Source organism: Octopus bimaculoides, chromosome 3 (assembly GCF_046866305.1).
Source record: "Octopus bimaculoides isolate indiv1 chromosome 3, ASM4686630v1, whole genome shotgun sequence".
NCBI classification, from domain to species: Eukaryota; Metazoa; Mollusca; class Cephalopoda; order Octopoda; family Octopodidae; genus Octopus; species Octopus bimaculoides.
The window spans coordinates 104,114,771-104,127,700 of record NC_142930.1 but is presented as its reverse complement, the minus strand read 5'-3'; the positions used below and the strand labels follow the sequence as shown (position 1 = coordinate 104,127,700).

Below are 12,930 nucleotides of genomic sequence, written 5' to 3'. Positions count from 1 at the left end.
ATGTTGGTGTAATTGCTTCGCAGTAAAATGATTTAATTCTGGACGCAGATCGTCCTAATATAATTTCAATCGATTCATATAGCCAACAGTGGGTTTCTTTTTTTTTTCTTTTTTTTTACTTTTTTTGTAGCAGTTAAATAGATCAGTATTCAATTCATAACTCCAAGTGAAATGAATTTTGTAATTACGCTTTCTTCCATAACTACAGCTAGAAAGAATCTGTTTACCTGTTCAGTTGTTGATTTCGTTCTGTTCCTCGTTTGTGTTGTTGTTGAAGTTCTGGTCAACCATGTTGCTTGTAGTAACTCTCTGCATGCTAAATTCAAGTTTCAGTTGAAATTCACTGCAATCGTGAATAAAAGGTTTCCTCGTTTAATTCATATGTATGATTGTGCATATATGTAAATCTCTCTCTCTCTCTCTCTCTCTCTCTCTCTCTCTCTCTCTCTCTCTCTCTCTCTCTCTCTCTCTCTCTCTCTGTGTATATATATATATATATATATATATATATATATATGCATAAATAAATTAGTCCCGATTTGCACCAGCATTTTCATCGGAATATTTCACACAAGAGTATTCAAAAATGCTCAATGATTTTATTCAGCATATGTACAATAACTAGAAAGTTAAACAAAACGAAAAACAAAATACATATATATATATAGAGAGAGAGAGTTATTAATATTTCTAAGTCTCTCTAAAGGAGACTACGGCAGCGGTACTGGAAATTAATAGTTATCGCCAAGCCAACATGGCAGTCCCAAAATTAGGACGAAAGCTGCCGTGAATTAGCTCCAAGAAGCCATCGCCTCTAGCTAGCTATGTGACACACGAAACCTGTGTCCTTTATAACCTTCGAACAGGGGAGGTCAACAGTTTCCCCTTGCTGGTTTGGAATCTGCAGACTAGTTTCAGGGTGTTGCCCCTTGTCAATGCAGAGCAGCCAAGCTCTAGCCAGGCGGCGCTGCTGACTATCTGTTCGAAGGTTATTAATCTAATTTGAGTGGAATCTATCCACTGGTTTTCAGAAATAGAGTTATTAATAAAACCAGTGGATAGATTCCACTGAAATTAGATAAATAACCTTCGAACAGATGAAACTCTCAAAGCGCGATATTCGAGCAATTCTGCTATTCAACTTCAAAAAGGGACGTAAATCAGCTGAAACTTGTCGCGATATCAAGGAAACGTTTGGTGAAGAGATGGCCTATGTGGTGGTTAAATCGAAAATGGTATAAACAATTTCCCAGTGGAGATCTGAGCCTTGAAGATCGTGAGCGTATTCGACGCCCATCTGTCCTTGATGACGGTCAATTAAAGACCGTCATTGAGAAAGATGGACACGAGAACATGCAAAACAAAATGCACTTCAAGGTTGCTTGAAAACTGCCTGCAACCATTTGTATGCGATCGGAAAATAAAAAATAAGCTCGACAAATGGGTACTACATGATTTAAATGAAAATCAGGACATGCGCAGATAAGAAATTTATTCGTTGCTTCTGCTCCGTAATTAGTCCGATCCATTTCTGGACCGTATTGTAACTTGCGATGAAAATCGGATTCTGTACAATACTAAAAAAACGTATGGTTGTACCAAAATGTAGCACCGAAAATCTTCCCTAATCCTGAGCTCTCCATAAAGAAAGTTATGGTGTCTGTGTGATGGTGTACTGCTGAACTCATCCACTATAACTTCTTAAAACCCGGAAAAACCTTTACTGCAGAGAAACTTTGCCATTAAATTGCCACAATGAACGCAAAACTGCTACTCCTCCATCCCAGACTGATCAACAGAAGAGGGCCAATCATTCTTCATGACAATGCTTGAGCACATGTGTCACTAATGACGCCCCAGAAGTTAAGGGAATTTGGCAACCAATTTCTTCCAGTTCTTCCCTATCCAAACCTTTTCCTACCTGCTACCACTTTTTGAAGCACCTCGATGGTTTCCAGCAAGAGAAAGAGTTCAAACCGATGCTGAAAATAAGTTCATCGGCTCCAGAACTCCAGATTTTTATGCTAGCGGAATAAACATACTTGTAATTCTTTGGCAAAAATGTGTTGATTGTAATAGTAATTACTTTGATGAATAAAACTTTCGCATTTTTTAAATATATTGTGATGACTTTCATGTTAAAAAACGTTGCTTAGTTTTTACTCAGCCTGATATAAATATATACGTGTATGTCTGTATTTATTTGAGCATTCGTTTCGATCAACACCGATCTTTGTTTCATCATTGTATTTTTCAGGTTCAGCCAAAGAAAAAGAGGTGTAAGGAAGAGAGGAAGAGAGGGATAGAATATGTACCACACATACAGATAAATCTATATGTCTGACTAAACCCTTCAAAGGCTTACATCAGTACGGCTACAAGAGATAAAAATACTTATGTATTCATGTATGTGCATGCGTCTCTACAGACATGTGTGTATACATGCATGTGTGTGTGTGTACGTGTGTGTGTGTATGTGTGTGTGTGTGTGTGTGTGTGTGTGTGTGTGTGTTTGCGTACGTGTTTCCATATAGTAGCAAGTTCACATATAGAAGCAAGTCTGGTAATACATCTATTGCCAAAGATATTAGTGTCTTTAGATATGGCCAGAACAACTTAAGTTTCGTCCTTAATATTTATCTTACATCTGGCTCGCTAATCTATATATATTTTGCCTCCTCCCCTGCGCCAATATTTTAATATGTTTCTTTACTTCCTTTTTTCATTTCTCCCCTTTTTACATTTTTTCTCCGTTTTCCTTTTTTACGACCTTCCATTTTTTATTTCATTTTTTAACTCTTTTCCTCTTCTCTCTTGTTTTTCTCTGCGTAGGAAATTTCATTGAAGGATTAATCGTTTATTTATCGAATTATTCTTTCAAAAACCCTTCTGGAAACCATGTTTTACACCTTTATCTTTCCTATAGTACGTTTTTTTCTTTTTATTACCCCTGCCTCACTCGTTTTAAGTTTGGCAGATTTTCTAATGTTATTCAGGAAGATATTATTTCTGAAGCGTATTCTTGCTTATCGTTACAGATTTAAATATCGACTGACGAGAATAAAATTTCATAACTATTCAAACTATACGGAATAAATATATTCAAACTAACAACATTACTTTTTGTAATTATTGTTGTACACGCACATTTTATGCATACATCCAAACCTACATTAATATATACACACACGCTCATACACATGCATACACACATATATTTAAAGACGTATATATATATATATATGTGTGTGTGTGTGTGTATATATATATATATATATATATATATATATATGTATGTATGTATGTATATATATACATATTCGCCATGGTATATCGCTAGCCACTACACACATTTTTTTCTCTTCTTGTTTCTTTCTGTGTTTCTTTTTGTGGAAGGGCGTAGGCTCGAAACGTTGATGACTTTTTTCAATTCCCGAGCGTTATACTAATACGTCTCTTTGTTTTCTACACCACCTGTCTTCATCTGTTGTGTTTTTTTTTGTGAATTCTACGCATATATATAAATAAATATATATATATGTGTGTGTGTGTGTGTGTGTGTGTGTGTGTGTGTGTGTGTGTGTGTGTGTGGGGGGGGGTGTGTGTGTGTGCATTTATTAACAAATATATAAAGAAATGTTAACGTATAAAGTTTATAATACAAACAGCACTAATTTATAATACAATAGTTAGTCTTGGGGGAAAGTGATATAGTGAAACTCATATTATTTAATAGTGTACGACTTTAAGAAATATATCAAATGTGTTGATAAATTTTACGATTGTTTAAGCGTTTGATGGTCATCTGTGAGTGTATGTGCGTATACACACGAACAGATTTGGTCTAATGTAGAGCTTTCACACTTTCCATATTTACAGTCGTTAAATGATAACAGCTTTTCAATTTTGTCAATATATTCAATTATAATCAAATAACATACCAAATCTATATATTTGACTCTGCTTCATGTGTGTGTGTGTGTGTGTGTGTACGTGGGTGTATATATATATATATATATATATATATATATATATATATATATATACTGTCGTAACTATTTTAATATGTCACGTTTATCATATTATATATATATATATATATATATATATATATATATATATATATATATATATAAATATATATATATATAATGCCGCAACTATATTAATATGTCACACTTATTGTTAGCGAGGAAATTACTATATAAATACATGAGCCAATTCCAATGGAGATTATATGAGTTGTTGCTCTCCAACTCGACTGTGAAAAAAATAGTATCATATTTATTTGAGGGTGACAAATGATGTAATAGTTACTCAGTAATTAGGTTTTGCGCCGGCTGAACTAAGATTAGATGCATTAAAACCGTACCATCAAGTCCTAGTTAAATTGCAACATTCAATTTTAAACATTCAGGCATATGTTACTAGTGGTGACGACTAAGGGTTTCTCGATCGTTCGATAGTGTACCAATAATTAAATTGGGATTATTTTGCAAATCTATATCGAAACAGACAATTTTGATTAACAACGCAGTACTTCAACATACATTATGATACATCCACATTTCTCTCAACAAGAACATACTCAAAGCTAGCTGTTATAATCCATAAACAAAATTGAGTTGAATCAGTATGGCTGAGTTGAATCAGTATGGTGTAAAACAAAATTTTTTGATGTGCTCTACGAAAAGTGTTATTGATGAAATCGAATGTTGGTTTCAAATTTTGGCACCAGTTCGATAAATTCAAAGAAAAGAGCAAGTTGATTACATCGACTCCGGTTTTCAACTGGTACGTATTTAATTGACCCCGAAGGAAAAACAAATCGATAGTGCTGGCATTTGACCTCAGCATATATATTTGCAATAAAATGTCCCCAGAAAGGTTTCCAGCACGCTGATCAGTCTTCCACCTCGTCACTTTATTTTAAAGAGTCGGATATTGAAGTAGTTATTTTTAATATGTAACATTTCTCTCTAAACCATCATTCAGAATATATTATAACATGAAACTTAACGTGTGAAGAAACATGTTTGTTTCAGTAATTTGAGATTGAAATGCGTAATGCAAAGAAAAACTTTTCAATGAACGAAAAGTATAGCAATAGTAAAGATTAATTTAGACATAGAAAACTGAACACGGCCAATGTCTTCTAAATGTCATTGGATTGATTCTCTAGATTTCTGTAAACCGTGAATTATTATTACCAATTGGCAGTTGTTATTGTGCTTTTCGAATGTGCATCCTTGTTTATTTTGTTTCCTAAAGTAATATTATCTCTATATTGGCCTAAACAATGAATCATACGCACGCAATTATTTATGCACACAATAAAATGAGGAAGTCGGCCAAAAGAGTAGAAATACAAAAGAACTATAGTATTAAACATAAAAAAGAACAATTAGTGTGTGAATCAAGTTAGTTCGAGAAATAGAGGAGAGCAACTTTAAAACATACAGTGCTATATAAAAAGAAACGTCTACATATATAAAATACCCAGCTACTTTAGAGCTAATAAGAAAATTTTAAACTGCACATTAACATTAAATTTTCTAACAAACAGAATCAATAAAAGAAATCTGGATTTTTCCAACTGACGTCGACACGCCAAGAAATCACATAGGAAAAATCGAAGGACTTCAAACATAAGCTGGTAACCCTAAATATATCACAAGAAGAACAAAGCATCAAACACTTACATCTCGATCAGGGGACTCCGTTAATGTTTTTTTTTTTTTTAATTAAGGCCATTTAAATAATTACCAGGAACGCTTTAATTTTGCTACACTTTCATTTCTTGAGACATCCTCTGATATGAGAGAGTTTGATGTTGCTCGCGAGGTAGATTCATCCGGAACACACTACTGGAGGAGATAAGAAATATATTTGGGGAAGATTGAAAATGCATCAAGTTTTTATATACATATATTTTTTTGTTTAATTAGAAATAGCTTAACGTTTTAACATTAGGGGAAACTAGTTTTATGTTATGATCAAATATGGAAATAGAAGTATAGTAAAACGATTTAACGGAATTAATGCTTTTCCGTTTATATTTGCTCAAATTAAGGCGGCGAGCTAGCAGAAACGTTATCACGACGGGCGAAATGCTTAGCGGTATTTCATATCTTCACGTTCTGCGTTCAAATTCCGCCAAAGTCGACTTTGCCTTTCATCCTTTCGGGGTCGATAAATTGAGTACCAGTTGCGTACTGAGGTCAATCTAGTCGACTGGCCCCCTAAATATATCAGAGCCCCACCCATGCCAGCTTCGTTTCAAACTCTCTCGATGATGTAGCGCATAAGATGAAGGTTATCGTGAATACTGGTTGGGATGGCACATGTTTGCGCCTCCCCAACCAGCTTGTCCACGACAAGCGCCAACCTCTTGGCTAACACCTTGGCCAAAACCTTCAACTCTGCATTGAGAAGAGTGAAAGGCCTGAAATTGTCTATAACGTCCCCCTTGTTGGGGTCCTTTCTCAGCAGTTCCACCTCCCCTCGACAGAAAAAAGTGGGAATTCTCCCACTCTGCTGCCATTTGCAGTAGACGTTTGCTAAGAGGCCCGTAAACAAGTCTGGCATCGAAGTATAAAGCTCGTAGGGAAGACCATCCAAACCTGGCGATCTACATCTCGGGCAAATCTTCATCACGTCCTGTATCTCCGCGGCTGTTATCGGCCTTTTACAGCACTCCGCCTCGCTCGCCGAGAGTTGTGGCAGGCCGCCCAGGTAGACACCAAAATCTGCCCTGACATCCATCCGACCATTCGTCTCGAACAGCCGAGCAAAATGCCACTAAATGGCCGCACACATCTATTTCAGCTTGAGCTTCACGCATTTGCTCTGGTCCACCAAAGAGCGAATGGTGGTTTTATTGCCACTTTTCGCCTCCACCACGCGGGCCCATCGAGACGCTTTCTTTCCCTCCCCATTTAGTGAACGTGCCTTAGCTCTGACAACACAGCCCTTGTGTTCGGCGTCGAAAAATTGGTCGAGGGCTTTTGCACCCACCTTTTCTACCATATACTCCTACGCAGTCGAAACGTCCTTCTAAGACCGCGTCCCAGTCCCCTACTAATACTAAAGTTCGAGTCGTTCTTAGGAAAACCTCCTGACGCTTGAAATAATCAGACCACCCTGCACCTGTTGGAGCGTAGGCAGCCACCAGTCTGAAAGCACCGTCGTCACTGCTGTTTACATCTAGGACCACCAACTTACCTTCTCCTTCCAAGAAGACTCTTTATTTTTAAATCCAGACTCTTCCGGAAAAGAACCACAGTACCACCACCGCCCCATCCCGGTCGACACTAACACAGAAAAATCTCGTATCCAGTGAAAAAGTTGATGAACTCCTATGTGTCGGATAGTTTGGATTCACTAATGGCTGCAACATCTACACTAAGGGACTTCAGATCATTTAAAATGTGACCTTGTTTCCAAGGCGACCCGAGGCCCCTGACATTGATAGAACCTATTCTGAGCATCAACATTGTAAAATAGACTTTGGACGGAGAAGAGGTCTACTTATCGTAGTTGTCTGGCAGGAGTTTCCCTCTAGTCTTTGTTGTGGATATTTCCATGAGATTTTTGTACAGTCTTTTCGAAAATCGTTTTTGAAATGCCCCAGCAGCATTTGGAAAGTTAATTTTTAATGTGTTGTAGGTGTCGTGCTTTAGTTTTAGAATTTCTATGTGTAGTAGTGGTGTATTGTGTGTTGGAAAGACAGTCTTCCATTGTGGTGTCTATTTTTTTCTGATGTTGTCGGTGTCGATGGCTGTGACTTTGGTAGTGTTTGCGCAGTCTGCTTGTATCGGTGTCTGAGGTGGTAGTGCTGGTGGGGGTCTTGCTGTTTTTGGTTGCAGTGTGTGCGTGTTGTTGCTGTTGGGAATTTCCTCCTGTTTGCACCTCCCTCTCTTTTCTTCTACTGTCGTTTCTTTTCCTTTTTTTAGGGTAACTATTTGCCACTCCCCCTTCTAGACCTCAATACTAGAACAGTCCGAGTTGTTTTGGTCGGGAAGGGGGATATTCTCTGGCTGTTTATTTTGCTGGGGTTCATTTCTCGCTGCTTCTACTGCTACAGTAGTTGTTGGTGGTTGTGTTACTGCAACTGGTGCTGGTGGCACTCCGACTGGTGGTGGTTGTACTCCGACTTGTGGTGGTGGTGGAGGTGGCACTCCGACTGGTGGTGGTAGTGGTGTTATTCTGGCTGGTGGTGTTGGTACTCTCTCCGGTGTTGTTAGTGTTGGTGGTGCCCTGGCGACGGCTGGAGGCGGCGTCGCTGTTGCTGTCGGTGATGGAGTTAATTTCTGCTGCTGCTGTTCTTGCTGCTACTGCACAGAAGTGTCCCCGCTTCTGTTGTCGCTTGCAGCTTTCATCGCAATTCTTTGTGTTTGGGGCACTACCCTTGAGATGCTGATCGTTTCCACAAAAGTAGCCGTTCGGACGCCTGCCCTCCACGGCCACTTCTAGTCTCGTGCCGTCCGGTAGGTTTATAGAGTCAGGTATGAAATATAATGCTTCTTGTTCAATTTGAACGTGCAGCTGCAATCCTTGACCCTTCCAGTTTTGTTGTCCAATTTATGCACCTCCAGTATTGTGGCGGTAACCTCTATATCAAAGAAGACAGCCGCCACCAACCATATATTTATTTCGGGAGCACCTCCTCATTTTTTTTTATTTTTGTAACGCGCTGACCTAGGTTTTTGGCAAGAGCAGCAATTCTTCTGTTTTAGGGGCATTGTGGAATGCTGTTCTGTTTCTTCCACTGTTGCAAAACGCACTTCCGCAATGCCGAAGCGTCTTCCTCGTGTCACATAGGTTTTCCAGTTCCGTATATGTTTTAATGCTATTTCATTTGCTGTTGCATTGCTCGTTCCACTCTCTGTTTTTTAATATCTAATGTTCCATAGATTACCGTTTTTTCTGCGTTTCATCTATCAGTTGTTGTTGGGTGTTAAGGAAAATATTCTTCCTTCCTTAACAAACCCTTAACATTTTTTAAATCGTAAATAGTTAAATGAATTAATTGCTTGGCATGTTTCGCCACCGCTGAGGCGTAACTGTTGCCGCTTGGTTTGTCATTGTTCTTCTTGTTTGACTCTTCCTTTTCGTTTGTCTTTACTGTGTTCATGTCGGTGATGACGTTGGATGCGTTTTCTTCGCTTACTTTTTCTTTTCCATGTTAGTCTTGGTGCTGTTCGTGATGTTCGTACTTGTGTTGTTCAGAGGCGGGAAATCTTGGCTGTCCTAGCCGCCAGAGTAGCCACAGCCACTCCCCTCGACAGAAGAAGCCATTCTATTCCTCGTCAGATGAAAAAAACAAAATATTTTTAATTAACAAAAAGTCTAAAATTCACCCATAAAAGGGGGAAAATTTTCAACAAATGAACCCATTCTGCACACCAAAAGGGTTTCCGAAAACAAAAACATACAAACAAAACAGTCAAGAAACTTGAAAAGGTCACAAAAATTCCAAACTCACGGAGCACTGGGTAGTCATGATGGGTATACTGGGTTTCGTAAATTTCACCCCGCTATCATGTTGATGGCATGCACTGCTCTCTCATTCAATAATAAAAGTAATAATAATGATTATAATTTTTGGCACAAGACTAACAATTTCTGGGGAGGAGTAAGTCAATCGCATCGACCCCAGCGCTCAATTGATACTTAGTTTATCAACCCTGAAATGATGAGTGGCAAAGCCAACCTCGGCGCAATTTGAAGTCAGAAGGTAAAGACGGACGAATTGTAATTTGTCTGGCATACTAACAAATCTGCTAGCTCACTGAATAATTTGTGTATGTATGTATGCATACACACATGATTATATTAACTATCTAGATAGTGAATGGTGGGGACAGAGCGGAAAAAGTAGGAGGGAGTTTTTATTGATTCTAACTTGGCGAGAATATCTTAAGTCTTACTTCATAGAAGCGAGATTGAAATATATATATTATGAGAAGTGGATGTGTTTTTTGGTATTTATCAAGGAGAGAAGAGGAAAGAAAGAGATAGGAGTGAGATTCAATGAGTCTATCATAGCCGGGGTAGAATTGTGAGATATATCAGTAGGAAGAGTTATTTCATCATTGGTAAACGATACTGAGAGATGTTTGATGTATTTTCCAGAGCAGTGTATGAAATTTACTGATATGTGTACATTTGTGAGTGATTCAATTAAGTATAACATTATATATAATATATTAAATATAACATATTAAATGTGGATTACCAATAATAGTAAAATACTATCGAATATGTTTCATGTTCAATGAATACAAATCTCCTGTTGTATCTTGCATCACTCCAAAAAGGCATATTTAGTGCTACATATATCACTTCATTTTAATTTTATTTTACAACTTTCAGATTGTATCTTGTTATATTTGTATATTGCCTTCGAATGTGTAGCGCAAAGACTTTGGCCGTCGATGTTATTGAAAAGTAAATACTTTAGTAAATACCAAATAATTAAGTCTCGTGAATTTAATATAATTTAAAACATTAAAAATGAATAAAAAATTGCTAAATCTGATTTCCATAGTCGCCAACGCTGTCCATAATACAATGTCTATATTTTCCAGAAAACGTTTGTAACAGGAATATAAATTAACCATGAAAGCATGACAGTTTATAATTGCAGTGATTCATCTCTACAAGAGTTCATTCTAAATATAACCGGTCGAAAAAATCTGGCGCTGCATTGAATATCACTGATAAACATTACAAATATGAAAATCGAAAGGAGAGAAATTACATATGATATGTTTTCGCAAAGAATTCATATAAATTCTAGGACTAATTGCCAAGTTGTTATTGATCTTATCGATTCACAAACGCCCGACAAAATTATGCTTCATCTTACTTTTAAATTACTCGGTCACATTTTCGCCATCGTGGATTTAATAAATAGATGTTTTAATGGTCTTAGAATAAGCGTATTTGCATTATTCATTTAAATAAATTAAGCATAAGTTTAATATTATAATACTTTTGAATATTAGTAAGGTATTTTGATTGAGCTATATTCAAGTGTGTAGATGCAGTGTAATCGAATACTTAGAAGGAGTGTTCACAACCAAAAGGTTTCTGTTTCGATTCCACTGCAGGACATCTTGAGCATCAATTATTTTCTAAAGCCTTGTGTTGACCCGCAACGTGCAAGTTAAACTGAGTGAATGAATATATAAGGCCATCATTTACAAACATTCAGTATAATGCGTTCAATTAATGAAAGCTATCCATTTCACATTCTCTGGAGCCATTAATGCGGAATGTGAGGTTTCGAGTGGCACCCTGCCAGAACTAAGATGGTAGGCATCTGCGCCTGCATATGTCGACGAGGTCGGCGTAAGAGTATCGGACCTCATTCAGGTCGATATGAACTTGAGCAAAGTGACAAGCCAGTGTGGTTATTCATCCCCAGAAGTACATCGAAAAGGAAACTATATCTGAAAGGTACGGCGGAGATGGAAAAGTCTACATTGCGTAATCTCTGCTTCATTGCTTATCAAACCGGAGCACTTGTGGTCTATAACATATTGTACCATAAAGTACTGGAACTGATCCCAGATTTTTTCTAAAACGTAGACTTGGGAACCCTGCTTCACTCGCTGAACAGAGGGACTACCAGATTGAGATCTGAGGAGATCAACTCTTTTGATATTTATTTACTATCGTCTATTTTATTTTTTTCTCGTAATTATCGCGTCGTCAATGCCCGTTAAAAGATTCGATAAGGAAAACGCACGTAACTCATATACTACTACCAATTTCTTGAGAAAGCATACGTAGAGAATCAACAAGGAAAACAAGAACACAGCAAGACAACTGCTACAACAACAACAACAGCAAGGAAGACAAATTAAGAGGTGAGAGTGATTCTATAGACATACGATCATTTTCTGGTATTGAGTTCAAAACAATTCGAACTAAACGTCAATATGGCACCTCAATATGGCGAAACAGCTTGCGATGCTGAATGAGGAGAGAGCGCAAGTTGCTCTCGTAGAAAAGGTTTCGGCTGTAACTACCAGGGAAACGGCGGGGTATCATTGTACGTGAGCAAAACACCAACGCTTAGAGGCAGACACACACCTAGATGTGAAGAACCTTAAAATAAATATTGTCATTGTTATACGTGAATTATTTAACCGAGGGTAGTTAATTGTTGAGGGTGCAGCACTTCATAGCTCTCTTACACGATAAGAGGAAAGATCAGTCACCTCAATTTAGAGAGAATTCCATCATAGTTAGACTTCTGGTGTTTGTTGGCCTGCGTAAATTTGAAAGCCATCGATACCCTCCTCCACGGGAAATGTGCGGTAACAGAGTTTTCGTTTGGAACACATGGACATTCTCCTCTAAATCAAACCCGATGAAAAGGTCCTACATGTTATACATCTGTACAAAGGTGTGGCGTTCTATGTTGTGGTTGACAGCGGAAGGCTAAGATGCAAATTGTGTGAGCAGAAGTTTATTTCAGAGCTTTCTATACTCAACCTCTTATTGGAGAGAGCAGGCCCCGGCTATTACCTAAACCATAGTCCCAACAATAACAACAAAATGCAGTATCAGAAACAGCAAAGAAAACGAGAGAAACATCAGCATCAGCAAAATCTACAAAAGTAGCAACAGAAAGACCAGCAATATGAAATCGACACTCAAACTAAAGAACTAAATTCCATCACTCAGATAAACCATCAGCCTACTCACGCTTTATTACCCACCCTCTCTTCTTGCCTTAATACAAACACACGCACATAGGATACATGAGAAGTATACCTCAAACTACACCTGAATCAGATCATTAAATAAATTACAAAAAGTAAAATTTAAACAGAAAAATCTGCAAATCTTCTGATCACAGCGCACAATCTTAACAACATCACCCAAATCCACCCATATGAAACAGACAAATTA

General features: G+C 37.6%; 1 long non-coding RNA gene across 1 annotated transcript; it reads right to left on the bottom strand.

Moving 5' to 3' along the window:
* Nucleotides 1-6,961: 6,961 nt before the first annotated feature.
* LOC149136646 (uncharacterized) lies at nt 6,962-10,996 on the bottom strand. Its single transcript, XR_016241159.1, has 2 exons — nt 9,488-10,996; nt 6,962-9,301 (listed from the first exon to the last, which is right to left on the bottom strand). It is a non-coding gene; the product is annotated as an uncharacterized LOC149136646 (long non-coding RNA).
* Between the last annotated feature and the right edge of the window lie 1,934 nt (nt 10,997-12,930).